This window comes from Prionailurus viverrinus, chromosome B3 (genome assembly GCF_022837055.1).
Source record: "Prionailurus viverrinus isolate Anna chromosome B3, UM_Priviv_1.0, whole genome shotgun sequence".
Classification (NCBI taxonomy): domain Eukaryota; kingdom Metazoa; phylum Chordata; class Mammalia; order Carnivora; family Felidae; genus Prionailurus; species Prionailurus viverrinus.
This window is the reverse complement of record NC_062566.1, coordinates 109,735,006-109,748,661: the sequence shown is the minus strand read 5'-3', so window position 1 is coordinate 109,748,661 and position 13,656 is coordinate 109,735,006. Positions and strand designations below refer to the sequence as shown.

The 13,656-nt window shown below is 38.6% G+C and overlaps 1 protein-coding gene and 1 long non-coding RNA gene across 6 annotated transcripts in view; one reads left to right on the top strand and one right to left on the bottom strand.

Annotated features, from left to right (window-relative positions):
- Positions 1 to 13,656, bottom strand: part of RAD51B (RAD51 paralog B) — a 617,832-nt gene that overhangs the window by 295,501 nt on the left and 308,675 nt on the right. The window lies entirely within an intron of this gene.
- LOC125167876 (uncharacterized) lies at positions 959 to 6,358 on the top strand. The gene is made up of 2 exons (XR_007152977.1): positions 959 to 1,266; positions 6,191 to 6,358. It is a non-coding gene; the product is annotated as an uncharacterized LOC125167876 (long non-coding RNA).

Below are 13,656 nucleotides of genomic sequence, written 5' to 3'. Positions count from 1 at the left end.
TTGGTGGAGGGCAGGAAAAAGAGCTCTCTGATGACATCTAGGCTGTTTACATTACCAATAGTGGAAACATATGGTTAAAAACAGACACTCTGAATTCTGGATAGCAAAATCTGTTTTCAGAGAGACAATATATAACATTTGGTGGCTGACATTTAAGAACTAATCATGTTTGGGGCCAACTGAAAGAAATTGTCTGGAGAGCACTGGCCTACTGTTTCTGTTGTCATTAGCTGAAACATAAAGATTACAATTTGATCATTTCAATTTGGAATAGAAATATCTGTTTTCAGAGAGGTCAATATATAATATTCAATAACTTTTGCAAGTCAACACGAAGTCGTCTTCTTTTCACAATGAAAGGGGGAGAGCATCCAAAAGGAAGACCTCATGAAAGGCTCCTTTCAAACAGTGGCCCTTGCTGTGTCCTCTTGATTAAGGGCTCATAAATAAAAGGACACAACAGCTGCAACTTATGATTAACCATGGTATAGTATTTCAAATAGTGAATAACATTATAGTTATTGCAACTAACAAAACTCCTTACATTGGTTCAACACATGACCTTGGTTTTGTCTGGCCTGTAGGTGACCTGAATTGAAGAGAGATGTCTGGGTTGAAATTTAACTCGGTGTCTGAAAAGCTATGTCACATGGCTGGAAAGTCAGTAATGTTGCAGTTTTGGGAACCCTTGCTCCTCTCAATGCAATTGGATGGTATAAAGATAAATCTGAGAAGAGCAGTGAAAAATAAAGCTAATTGGTCAGTCTAGGGCAGCTCTTGAATAATGTCCAAACATTTGCAAACCCTCTGAGTAAACCACTCAGGTTATTCTTAAACAACTAAGGTAACTTTACTGCCTGCCATGGGCAAGTGCCCTTTAGATTAACATGGTAAACAATTCTCGAGTGATTAATGACATACACTATTTCTCTGCCCTCTACTGAGGGCAGAACTCTCTTAAGGAGAGCAGGAAAAGGCTTTACCTCTTGATTTATAGGCTCAGACCAAAGCAATCTGAGTTTTCTCTGAGTATGGGAAGCTATTCCTGAGGAAGATATGGGCTCTCAAAAGAGAGACCACCGAAGACAAGGAAGAAAGGATCTTCCATTATCCCTTTGCTCCGTTAACTATCCTCTGAGAAGCTGCCAGTGTCCCTCCAGTCTTAGTTAATTAGATGGGTTCAGGACCTAATTCTAAAAACTACTTTCCCCATGACCATAATAGATGAAAACTAAAGGAAGAGCCTGACTTTTCTCACTTCAATTGGTAAGTAATCATATCACTTAATACCTAGTTTCTTACGATAGAACCTCCCATACCTTTTATTGGGTTGTCCTATTAACTGGCCTGATCAGGTAATGGTTTCAAGCTGTTACACAAAAACTCAAGTTTCCATAAAGCAGATCCATGACCAAAGCACATATGATTAATTTTTGTCTGTTTGTCGCTAGTCCATATCTTAACACAATGTAAGATGTAAGCAATCACATTTCTAGTCCCAACTCTGCCAACAAACCACTCAATTCCTCCAAAAATGAACAATAACATTTAACATAAATACATTCTTTGTGAATTTACAATAACAATTTGAAAAAGGATATTGTTTCTTTAAAAGCCCTGCAGTGATACAGCATTAACTATAAGTATTTAGACAATTAATATTGGGAACTAGGAAGATACATGTTTCCCAGGAAAAAGGAGTTTGCTTAGATCTTCCATTTCATTATTACTAATGAAACGTATAACATTAACCACACAAAGAACTGAAAATTCATTAGTCACTATTTAAATCAATGGGATGAATTGCTAGCTTCTAGAGAGATTTTGATTACGATCTTGAACAGTACTGAGCACAGAATAAATCCTAAATGGGTACTCATTAACTTGAGCCAATGAACCACAGAGAATAAAAAATAATTTCTTAAGAACAGAGAGCAGAGATAAAATTTTAATCTGAACTTGTCATCTTTGTATCCCCAGAGTATGGAGTGCCTTGTACATAATTGGCATCAACAATGACTGATTATGTGAATGAATGAGCTGATTAATTAATTAATAGAATAAGGGCAGTAGTATAAGAATACTAAGACAGGCAGAGAAAGGATAAGGCCATCTAGGTCACTAAGGATAGTGAAAAAAGCAGGTTCATTTGGTGCTATATATTGCCTATTTCTATATATACCTTTCAAAAAAAGAGTTAATCTGTTTTCCCACCTGCAACAGAGTTAATGTTTTCCTCATAGAAAAATTATGAAATCTGAATGAGCTTAGGTAAAAATGTAAATAAAAGTATAAAATAAACTGTTATATAAATTTACAAAAAAAAAGTTTAAAATCTGAATTAGAGCAAGGTACTGATATTTCAGCCTGGATTTTCTAGCACAGAGAAGGTAACTAGACCAGCCTCATTTTAAATAGGGAAGTTTGTTTATTTCCTTGGAGAGCCTAATGTAAATTAAAGGGATTGATTTCAGGATCATCTTTCAAGGAAGGCTACTAAACCCTTTTGTTAAATCAAATTACTCTAAGTTTTCTGATATCTAGCTTTAAAAAATGCATAAATACCATTTCCTTTAGTATGTCAGCAACTCTTTATGGGAGAAGTAATTTTGAAATTAAATGTCATTCCAGTTCTTAAGCAACTTAAACCTAGATTTAGGAATTTAAGGGAGGGATTTGTTGCTTTTTTTTCTATTAGGAACAAATTGTAAGAAAAAGGCAGTTTGATCTTAACTACATCTCTTTTCTGTCTACTTCAAGTCTTAAGATTTATAGTTTCTTTTTTTTTAAGATTTATAGTTTCTCATATAACTTTATCAAATGGGTAGAAAAATGGATGAAACTTGTTTTTATTCATAGATCCATAATCGCCCCTGAGGAAATCAATAATAATTCAGGCTGTATCTCTTTTAGGGTTAATAGCAAGGAGGTGAACAAATACAACTGGTTCCACACTCCTACAAGAAACAAACTTTAATGCCCCTTTCCCATAAAGGAATCGACACTAGACAGACTGAGGAAATTATTGTGGTCGCTCATTCATTCAGGCACTACTAAGTATCTCTGGAGCCGTAAGAATTGATAAAATATGGTTCCAAAACTCTGAAAGTTCACAGTCCAGGTACAAATTCAGACATGGCAAATTCATCAACTGTATACTTAAGATTTGTGCACTTTATTGTGTATAAATTATGCCACGATAAAAAAAATTAAAAGGGTGAAGACACATAAGGCAAATTATACTATAGCATCTGAACCATCATAATAGAGAAGCAGAGAAGAGGAAAAGGCGGTTCCTTTCTTTGTCTAGGGAGTCTAGCAAAACCGGACCAAAGAGCTAATGAACATGAAAGCCTCACCTAGCAAAGAGGCTAGCAAACAGTAACCCAGTAGAGGGTAAATCAATGCAAAAACACAAAGGTGAGGAACAGCAAGAAATACAACGTGTCTGAAGCACATGTACATGGGATGGGGTGCTGGGAGTTGAGGCTAGAGAGATAGACCAAGAAAATCCCACATACCAAGATAATGAATTTAAATTCTCTCTCTAGTGACTAGATTAGGTTTGTTTCTAGGTAAATAACTCACTTATTCCTTCTTTCCAGAGCAAAGCAACATCACCTCTAAATTCAGTTAGTTTTCATAAGCTCATTGCTGGAAATAATGACAGGGTGGAAAAAAAAATTGCTTTCCTGAAATCATTACTTCAGGATTCACACTATTAATACAACGATCACAAGTAATAGATTGGCCAATATGGCCAAACCTAAAAATCTCTTGCTTAAAGGAAAACAACAACAAAAGTTGCCCTCCAGCTCCCTTCTTTATTAACTTTGTAAGGTATTTACCATCCAAATCAGGGTCTAAGGGGTTCTGAAGGAATATAAGAAAAGAAAACTGGTATCAAAATCCTCCTGTAAAATATGTCCAAGATGTAATATGAGAAAATTGTGCGAAACTGTATATGGCATAGAAACACATTTTTGTTAGGACAATGAATAGTAAACATGTTCATATATGCATGAAAAATTTTGAAGAAATATAAAAAAAGAACCATGCTATCAGTAGTTATGTCTAAGATTATGGGAGGCTTTTTCTTTTTCTCCATAATATATCTCTTAAAGGTCTAAATTTTATAAGTATGTATTACTTTTACGGACAGAAAAATGCATGAAAGATCAATTTAATTTAAATAAAACCTTTCGGTGGTGGCCTATAATCACAAAAGTTGAGGGAAGCCTGATGAGTGAACTAAGAGTTTCCATGTGAGATTCACCACCAACAAGCAGGTTCATCACATTTCTATGTGGTCAGCATGACATACCAATAGGAGAGTCTTCAGATTAGCAGGCAGGCAATTGTCATCTATCTGCCTTCTTCTATTCTGTCTCCTCAGGTTATTCAAGAACATGGTGTAATTGCTTGCTAACATAATTTTTTCTCTGTGGACTTTAAAATGATGATCTGAGGGGCACCTGGGTGGCTTAGTCAGTCAAGTGTCTGACTTCAGCTCAGGTCATGATCTCATGGCTCATGGGTGTGAGCCCCACATTAGGCTCTGTGCTGATAGCTCAGAGCCTGGAGCCTGCTTGGGATTCTGTGTCTCCTTCTCTCTCTGCCCCTCCCCCATTCGTGCTCTGTCTGTGTCTCTCTCTCTCTCTCTCTCAAAAATAAACAAACACTTAAAAAACTTTTTTTAATTAAATGATGATCTGAAGGCTGATTAATTTATGGTCAGTCTATACCAGCCACAAATAATCTTCCATTTTTGTCTTTGTGAGAACAAATATGCATTTTGGGCCTGTGGAATTTCCTCCTCTTGGAGGAGCAGCAAACCCAAATGGTGAATTCAAGAGATTCAGGATTTCTGCGTGCATTTCTACTGCCCCTACACAGAAACTCTAAATTTTTTAAGGCTAAATCTACCCTGCTGGCAATAACCTGCCAGCATTACCTTATTAGTTATTATTCATTTTTCAAAGTACACTCTTCTACATTGTTTCATGTGATTCTCATAATAACTTTGTGAGGTAGTTGGGGCTGGTAACAATCTCCATCCTTTTTGCTCTTCATGAGTTTTACATCTTTAGAGATACTGGGCTTGGGAGGGGAAGTAAATACAAAATGAACACATTGCCACTGCATAAAATTTGGAGGAAAATAAAAAACAGAAAAAATAGAAAACCAAACCAAGCCAAAAATTATTCATAATCTCACCACCAGAGATAACATTGTTCTTTGGTTGTATAAGTTTCCAATATTTCTTCTCTGTATTCCATTAAGCCCATTAGAAGATGAGAAAATTTTCAGGGTGCCTGTGTGGCTCAGTCGGTTGAGTCTCCAACTTCAGCTCAAGATCTCACCGTTTGTGAGTTTGAGCCCCGTGTCAGGCTCTGTGCTGACAGCTCAGAGCCTGAAGCCTGCTTCGGATTCTTTGTCTCACTCTCTCTCTGCATCTCCCCCACTCATATTCTGTTTAATAAACATTAAAAAAATAAAAAATAAAAAATAAAAAAAAAGAAAATTTTCACATGGCTAATGAGAGTCAAAGCAAGGGCTAACATCCATGAACACTTTTCATCATACCTTCCTTCTTACTAACCTCTTCCTCTTTCAAAATGTCCAAGCATTATAAAGAAGAAAGCCTTAGAAACACAGATTTTGATATATTCATGTTTTGTTTAGATGTACTAAGTGAGCTTACCAATGGTCTTTGGAAATTAGTACCTCTAGTATAAAAACCACTGTCAAACTCAGTGATCTCTAAAATGTTCTAACTCCAATCTTCTCTGAATGAAAAATGGCCAGAAGACAGGGTCAAGAATCTGAGTCAAAAGGCTATCAGATGAGGGCAAGTTAAGTAAATCAAAATCTCATAAAAAAGGAGTTAGCCAAACTAGAATTAAAATCACAAATCAATATGTCATACATTGGAACAAGGGTCAGTCAAAGAAAGAAAAGAAATGTAAGTCTGCAAGGATGACATTTGTCAGAGATTGCTGGATGATCACTAAACCTATTTCCTCTTCTTCTTGAACACACAGCTAGCTATTTTCTAGCTATCCCTGCAGTTCAGTATGGCCATGTAAGTCCTAGTCAATGGAATATCAATGAGAATGATCTGAGACACTTTCAGACTTGGCCCCTAAAAACCTCCTGATTCATAATCCCTCACGCTTTCTTCTTACAGGGTGACTCTGGAAGTCATGAATCTGTTGAAAATGGTAAAGCCACAAGATAGAAGGAACCACATGATGGAAAACAATTCTGCTTGCAGAAGAGCTTCCGATCAATCAAGAACATCTGATTAAACTTGATGTAAGGAAAAAATAAATTTGTACTTATTACATCATTGAAATTTGGGGGTTTATGTATTACAGTAATTAGTGTTACAGTCTTCCTGACAGGTGATGAATCAACCAGGCCATGTGGGCAAGGCCAGACTCCAACATAGTCATGGATTGCCTATCTTCCTCAGTCTAGGGCCATACCTGCTGACCAGGCTTTGATATGCAAATTCAGCATGCTGAATTACTTTCTGTCAGTGAACTCTTATTCTGAATTTCACATAGGCTAAGAAAATCAAATGACAGATGGAATCATACATGTGTTAAAGGCAAATCATGAAAAGATTCAACAAAATCCAAACGTCCATTCAAGTTCTGAGAACACTTTGATAATGTTTTATAGAGAAAAAAAACACAAAACAAATTAGAGCATATAGATTTTCCAAATCAGATATGCAAAAGGGAGAGGCATGTTATGAATTAAATGTGTTATCCCCCAAATTCACAATTTGAAGCCCTAATCCCCAATGTAATGGTATTCAAAGATGGGGCCTTTGCAAGGTAATTAAGTCATGAGGGTGGAGCGTTCGTGATTTGATTAGTACCTTATAGGGAGAAACACAAAAGAGCTTTCTTCTTTCCCTACTCTTAGCCAAGTGAAGATACAATCAGGTGACTCTAGATGCTGAAGAGGATGTGGATAAACAGGAACCCTCTTGCACTGTTGGTGGGAATGCAAACTGGTACAGCCGCCTTGGGAAACAGTGTGGAGATTCCTCAAAAAATTAAAAATAGATCTACCCTGGGGTGCCTGGGTGGCTCAGTCAGTTGGGCGTCCAACTTCAGCTCAGGTCATGATCTCACAATTTGTGAGTTCAAGCCCCACGTCGGGCTCTTTGCTGACAGCTCAGAACCTGGAGCCTGCTTCAGATTCTTTGTCTCCTCCTCTCTCTGCCCCTCCCATGATTGTGCTCTGTCTCTCAATAACAAATAAATGTTAAAAAAAATAAATTAAAAAAAATAGATCTCCCCTATGACCCAGGAATAGCACTGCTAGGAATTTACCGAAGGGATACAGGAGTGCTGATGCATAGGGGCACTTGTACCCCAATGTTTATAGCAGCACTTTCAACAATAGCCAAATTATGGAAAGAGCCTAAATGTCCATCAACTGACGAATGGATAAAGAAGATGTGGTTTATATATACAATGGGATACTACTTGGCAATGAGAAAGAATGAAATATGGCCATTTGTAGCAATGTGGATGGAACTGGAGGGTATTATGCTAAGTGAAATAAGTCAGGCAGAGAAAAAAAGATACCATATGTTTTCACTCATATGTGGATCCTGAGAAACTTAACAGAAGACCATGGGGGAAGGAAAGGGGGAGGGGAAGTTACAGAGAGGGAGGGAGGCAAACCATAAGAGACTCTTAAATACTGAGAACAAACAGAGTTGATGGGGGGTGGGGGAGAGGGAAAAGTGGGTGATGGGCATTGAGGAGAGCACCTGATGGGATGAGCACTGGGTAATGTATGCAAACCAATTTGACGATAAATTATGCTTAATATAAAAAAAAACCCAATCAGGTGGTTAAGACAGAGGGAAAGTAAAACTAATATTTATTCAAAGTCTATATCCTAGAAACTTCATATATATATTCTTAGTTAGTCCTCACGACAAATCCATGTGATAGTTATTACTATCCTCATTTTTTCTTTTTTCTAATGTTTGTTTATTTTTTGAGAGAGACAGAGACAGAATGCGAGTGGGTTGGGGCAGAGAGAGGGAGACACAGAATCTGAAGCAGGCTCCAGGCTCCAAGGTGTCAGCACAGAGCCTGACACGGGGCTCAAACTCACGAGCTGTGAGATCATAGCCTGAGCCAAAGTCAGATGCTCAACCAACTGAGCCACCCAGGCACCCCAATCCTCATTTTTTCAAAGGAGAAAACTGAGGGTCATGCCAATTAAGTCATCAATCTAAGCTTACACATCTAGAAAGTGGTGGGGCCAACATTAAGCCCTAGTTTGTCTTACTGCAAAGCTCATGTTCATTTCACTACAGCCTTGTTATTGATATTTACACACATTTCAAAAGATTTGCAAAAGCTTCCTTGACCCTAATATACTTATTGGATGGCCCCAAAGGTGACTGTCCTGTGTCTCACCTCTCAGGTAACAGTCCCAGAGAGTCAATGCCCCTTAATTTTCTAAGAAGTGAAGAGACAGATGCCTCAAATTTTTCCCTGGGAGGTGACTTCTTAGAACATGCTTAGGGAAGGTGCCTTAGAACTCCTCTCTGCAGTGGATGTTTGTTCCAGCTTCTGGCAGGTGGTGAGAAGATTGACAACTATGACTCTCCTTTACTATATGAACACCATGTGCGTGTGCACATGTGCACACACACACACACAATTTAACCGTCTGAATTTCAAGTCATCTGACCTTCAAGTCAGGTCACCCATGATCAGAAACTGGCATATATCAAGAGGACATATGAAAAGGAATCTAGGGATGCCCGGGTGTCTCAGTTGGTTAAGCGACCAACTTAGGATCAGGTCATGATCCCACCATTCATGGATTCAAGCTCCACATAGAGCTCTGTGCTGACATCTCAGAGCCTGGAGACTGCTTTAGAGTGTATGTCTCCCTCGCTCTCTACTCCCCTACTTGTGCATTCTCTCTCTCTCTCTCAGAAATAAACATTAAAAAATAAGAAGAAAAGAAAAAGAGCCCAAATTAAAGGGAACATTAAAACATTTACAGAACTTACATATTTCCTGTTCAAGCAAATTCTACTGCCCTCAACCCTGCAAACACATTAGTCTATATTATGTTAAATCATTACATTGGAGATAAAGTTAAAACCAGTATGTTGATCTGAACTAGTGGGCAACAGACTGAAATGCTTACAAGCAGTCAAAATTGGAAAAAAGTAAATCACAGACTTACCCAGTGCACCTCATAGCTGTTAATTTAGCTTTGGAAAAATCTCTCTTAAAGGAGAACTTTTAAATGGAAGCCACAAGATGGCCTGAATAATGGCAGTGGTTTTTTAAGGGAGGCCGATATGCCTTGGAAGCATAGGGACCACACAACAGACATGAGGGCTTCTCAGGCACCTTTTCACCTCACCCACTTTATCATCATGGCAAAATAGCTCATAATGCTCTAGGGCTTGAAAATCTTAATCTATAATGCGCACATAATTATATTCTTTAAGATAGTATTGGATCTAAATAAAAAAAAAATAAATGCACTATTTAAAGCCAATTGTACTTATTAGCCATGTAAGATTGGAGAACAGGATGCCTGACTTTTACTCAGAGTTTTTCCAGTGACTCACTGTGTAATTCTGAGGACACAGTGCTTTGATCTTTAGTTCCTTAGCCCATAACCAGAGAGTTTTAAATTGTGCACCCCCCTCAATCTTTTTGGAGGGCACCCTCTCTAGCTTCTTTTGCCCTCAGATGAAAGGATCTATAGACGTGGAAAATTGTCGTTTGGTGATTTCCTACATCCCCCTTTCTAGTATTTCAGCCATTCTCCTTTTACATCTGAGGGACACTGCAGAGAAATCACTGCTGTGCACAATTGAAGCCACAGGCTTAAAATTTCACTGTTGGAGGGGCAGGCTGAGAAGGAACAAGTCTGGCTTTAACACCACAAATATCTCCAATTACCAAATGTGGGCAGAAAGAATACAAAAAACAAGAAAAGATAGAAAGATCCTTGGTATTCTTCAAAGCTTCCCTTTTGGGATGAAAGTTCTTTTTTGAGGCTTCCAAGGCAGAAAGCCTGGGCAGCCTGCACACCTGGAGTGCATTAGTGGGCCCTGGACTCAAGGTGAAACAGGCTGAATTTCATCTAGATGCTTCCCACAATCCATTCTCATAAAAGCTCACAGTAATTTACCAGCTTAAGAACACGGCATGGTATTCATGGAGCACTGAACCCTGGGATTACCTTCCAGAGTCACTGGATAAATCCCACTGCTCATCTATGTAAACACACTTTCATCTCCATTACCTTTAGCTCAAGGAGAGTTTCATTTTGTTTACTGTGGCATAGGGTCAAGACCAAAACCCACCCTCAAATCACTCCTATAGCTCTGTCAAAGAGCATCCAAACGTTGATGTAACTAATGAGTGACTTTTCGCATTAGGCCATGTCCTCATCTAACCACAAAATACCAATGCCTCTACTGTATGTTTCCGTTTCTTCACCTGCCTCAAGTAGGTGATGCCAGCCTGTCTTTCCAGTTCCCCGTTTTAGTGCCCCCAACCTGTAAAGAAGGAAGTCTTGCTGCAGTCGCCAGGCAGGCTCCAACATGGCTTGCCATGGCAACCAGTATGGCTGCTTCCACCCACAGAAACTGTTTTCACACACTCCCCCATCTCTTTTCTGTACCTCTTCAAGTATAATTCCGAATAGGGCTCACCCAGCCACTAGGACCACTGTATTCCATGAATCTTCTCCCTAAGGTGCTTTTCCCCATCCCTACTTAGAGGAGAAGTAAAGCAAGGCCACAGGCTCTGGAGCCAGACATTCTAGTTTTGCATTCTGTCTCTGCAATGTATTACTCATATCACCTTGGAAAAGTTACTGAGCCTCTTTGCCTCAGTTTCCTTATTCATAAAATGGGGATAATGATAGTAGTTACCTCATACATAGAGATGTTGTAAGGATTCACTATATGATCTTAGAATAGTGCCTGAAATTTTGGAAAGCATAATCATCATCATGCTGATATCTTCCATATCAAGGTCAAGTACTTTCTTTACAAAGAATACTCCTCCAGCTGGCCCTTGCTCACAGTACAACTCTCTCCTGCTGCAGGATAAACAAGTCTGGGCAAAATACCACACAAGGCCAAAAGAAAGATGAAGAAGATGGAGCTCTCAAACATTCAGTACTCCATCAAACTAAATGTTCTAAAACTGTAGGCTACGCTCCCGAATCCACCCAAAGTTGGGATATCTCAAGGTGGCAAGTAATAAAACTTCTCTCCTTGACTATTGGGATGAGTACTTGAGTTAGGCAATGCTCTGGCCCACAGATGTTCTTCAGAACTGAGAGGCTGTTGTTGCCACAGACCAACTCTAGTCACGGAGTACCAGGTAGGAATAAGGGTGGAGTATAAAGCACACCCCACCCTCAGCATATGCATACATGTACTTTGTACCATTTGTACAAGAACCAATTGTCTTGAAATACTTTAAGATGTGAACTGGCTGGAATCCTAGTGTTTGTGTCTCCTTCTAAGCCATTCGAATCTCCAGCATCATAGTAGGCATGATACTCCTACACTGTCTGTTTACTAGCACAGACTAGCAGTCGAACCCATGAGCTCTGTGGCAGCATTACTCTCAACAGGTATATTGTAGCATAACATTTTTCAAGATTTACAACTTTCTACATTATGTTATTACTAGAGATGTTCCTCGAAAAGACCTATTCCATGTGCCATATAAGTAGTATCAATTTCTAGCGTCCTATAACATAAGAAAAATTGTAAAGCATTGCTCTAGACTACTATCAGAAAGAAACTTACTGTTCAATACATTCCAAACGTTTACTGAGAACCTAATAAGTATAAATCATGTGATACTATGCCTTTAATAATCTGTACTTTTATTTCTTATCTGTAGGTCAAAAATAAATAAATTTGTCTCAGAGGATTGACCTGAGAGCAATAATGGCCATAAGTGCTTTGAACTTTTTAGATAAAGGGAAAAAAATGAATTTAAATATTTATTTTTAATTTGCCTCATGAAATGTGTCTTATCCCCTAACAGGTTCTTGCCAAAAAAGAAAAAAGAAAAGATAATAGAGCTTCATCCTAAAAACAAAGCCTGAAATCCAGGGCTTATATATGAAGAGTATCTACCACATTCTAGTGTAACAAAGAAATCACATACCACTAAACAGTAATTTAACTGTGAAAGGAATGCTAACACATACTAAAGGCAGCTCCTTTATCTTCAAAGGAAAAATATTAATGAAGGAAGAAGGGGTTTTAGAGTACTTTGCAGAAAGGTGGCATTGATCTCACCTGCCTCTGTGTCAAAATGCCAATAGAGAAACACACTCCCACACTCCAACTTCTACAAGCAAGCATCTGGTGATTCAGACCACAGCAACACTTTTATCTACACATCTCCTCCAAAGTGGTTCTTATTTCAGCTTCTTCAACAAAACCAAATACTTTGCTCTAGTTCTGACCTCAATCCTGTCTTCAGTCTGCCTAAAAAAGTGGGGCAAAATGATTTTTTTTACAACCCAAACATCATCAGTTGCCAGCCACACAAAATTGGGGCAATGAAATGGGTATGCTGGGGAGGGGGGAGTGGAATTTTTGTGGTGCTTTACTGAGATCTCCCTCCTCTCCTGACCGTACATTCTGCCAATTTCCAATATGCCGGCTATGGGCCAGAACTAGGAAGAAGTCACAACTCTCCAGATGCAGCCTGAAAACTCCTTTGCTGACTTGAGGAAGATAAAATTAAAACTTCAAACTTTTAACAAGAAGGATTTGTGCAGGATTGGGATTAAACAGGCCCAATTACTTGGATGATAGAAATCTTAATCCACTCTCCACTGCCAACTCCTCATGTGGTTACGGTCAAGTAGCTAACCCCATTTCTTCGTAAGGCTAGAAAGTAGAGGCAGAGGGGACAGTGACAAAAAAGAAAAAAGAAAATATGCTAAGCTCAGCACACTGCAAAATGGAAAGTGATATACAACTAAAATGAGAAAGCATATAAAACAATACCAGCCTTTCTCTTTTGGCTTCAGAAAAAAAAAATATTTCAATTAATTGGGTCACCAGGAAACACACTCATATAGAATTTTGATAAATGGGTCCAAAGGTTTAAAAAGCTACTTATCAATGAATTCATTCCAGTCTTTGTTCTGCAAAGAAATACAGGTTTCAATTTATACTTACTATTGTCAAAAGAGCCTCAGGGCAGGAAACAAGGGTGAGAAAGGAAGAAGACCCTGATTATTACACAATAAAGAAGGCAGCATGGTCACAGGCTTGGCTCAGTGTTAGAAAAAGAACATTATGAATGAGGGCAGTGCTGAGATGACCTGGTATTCTACCTGCTTGAACGAGCTGCCTCCTTTTGGGTCATGCCAAGGTCACGTACTGAGCTATTAAAGATACCTGAGTAGGGAAATATTTTCCAGCAAAGTAACTTTCTTTAAAGTGTGCTCAGCACCTGGTCATCTGTTCATCTCAGAGTGCTCAATGATCAATAGACAAGACAGGGTAAAAGGTCAGAAGGTTTGAACCTCTTAGCTGGAGAAAAAAATTCTTTTAACCCTTGAAAGACTTTCTTAAAGTAAATTTATTTATAT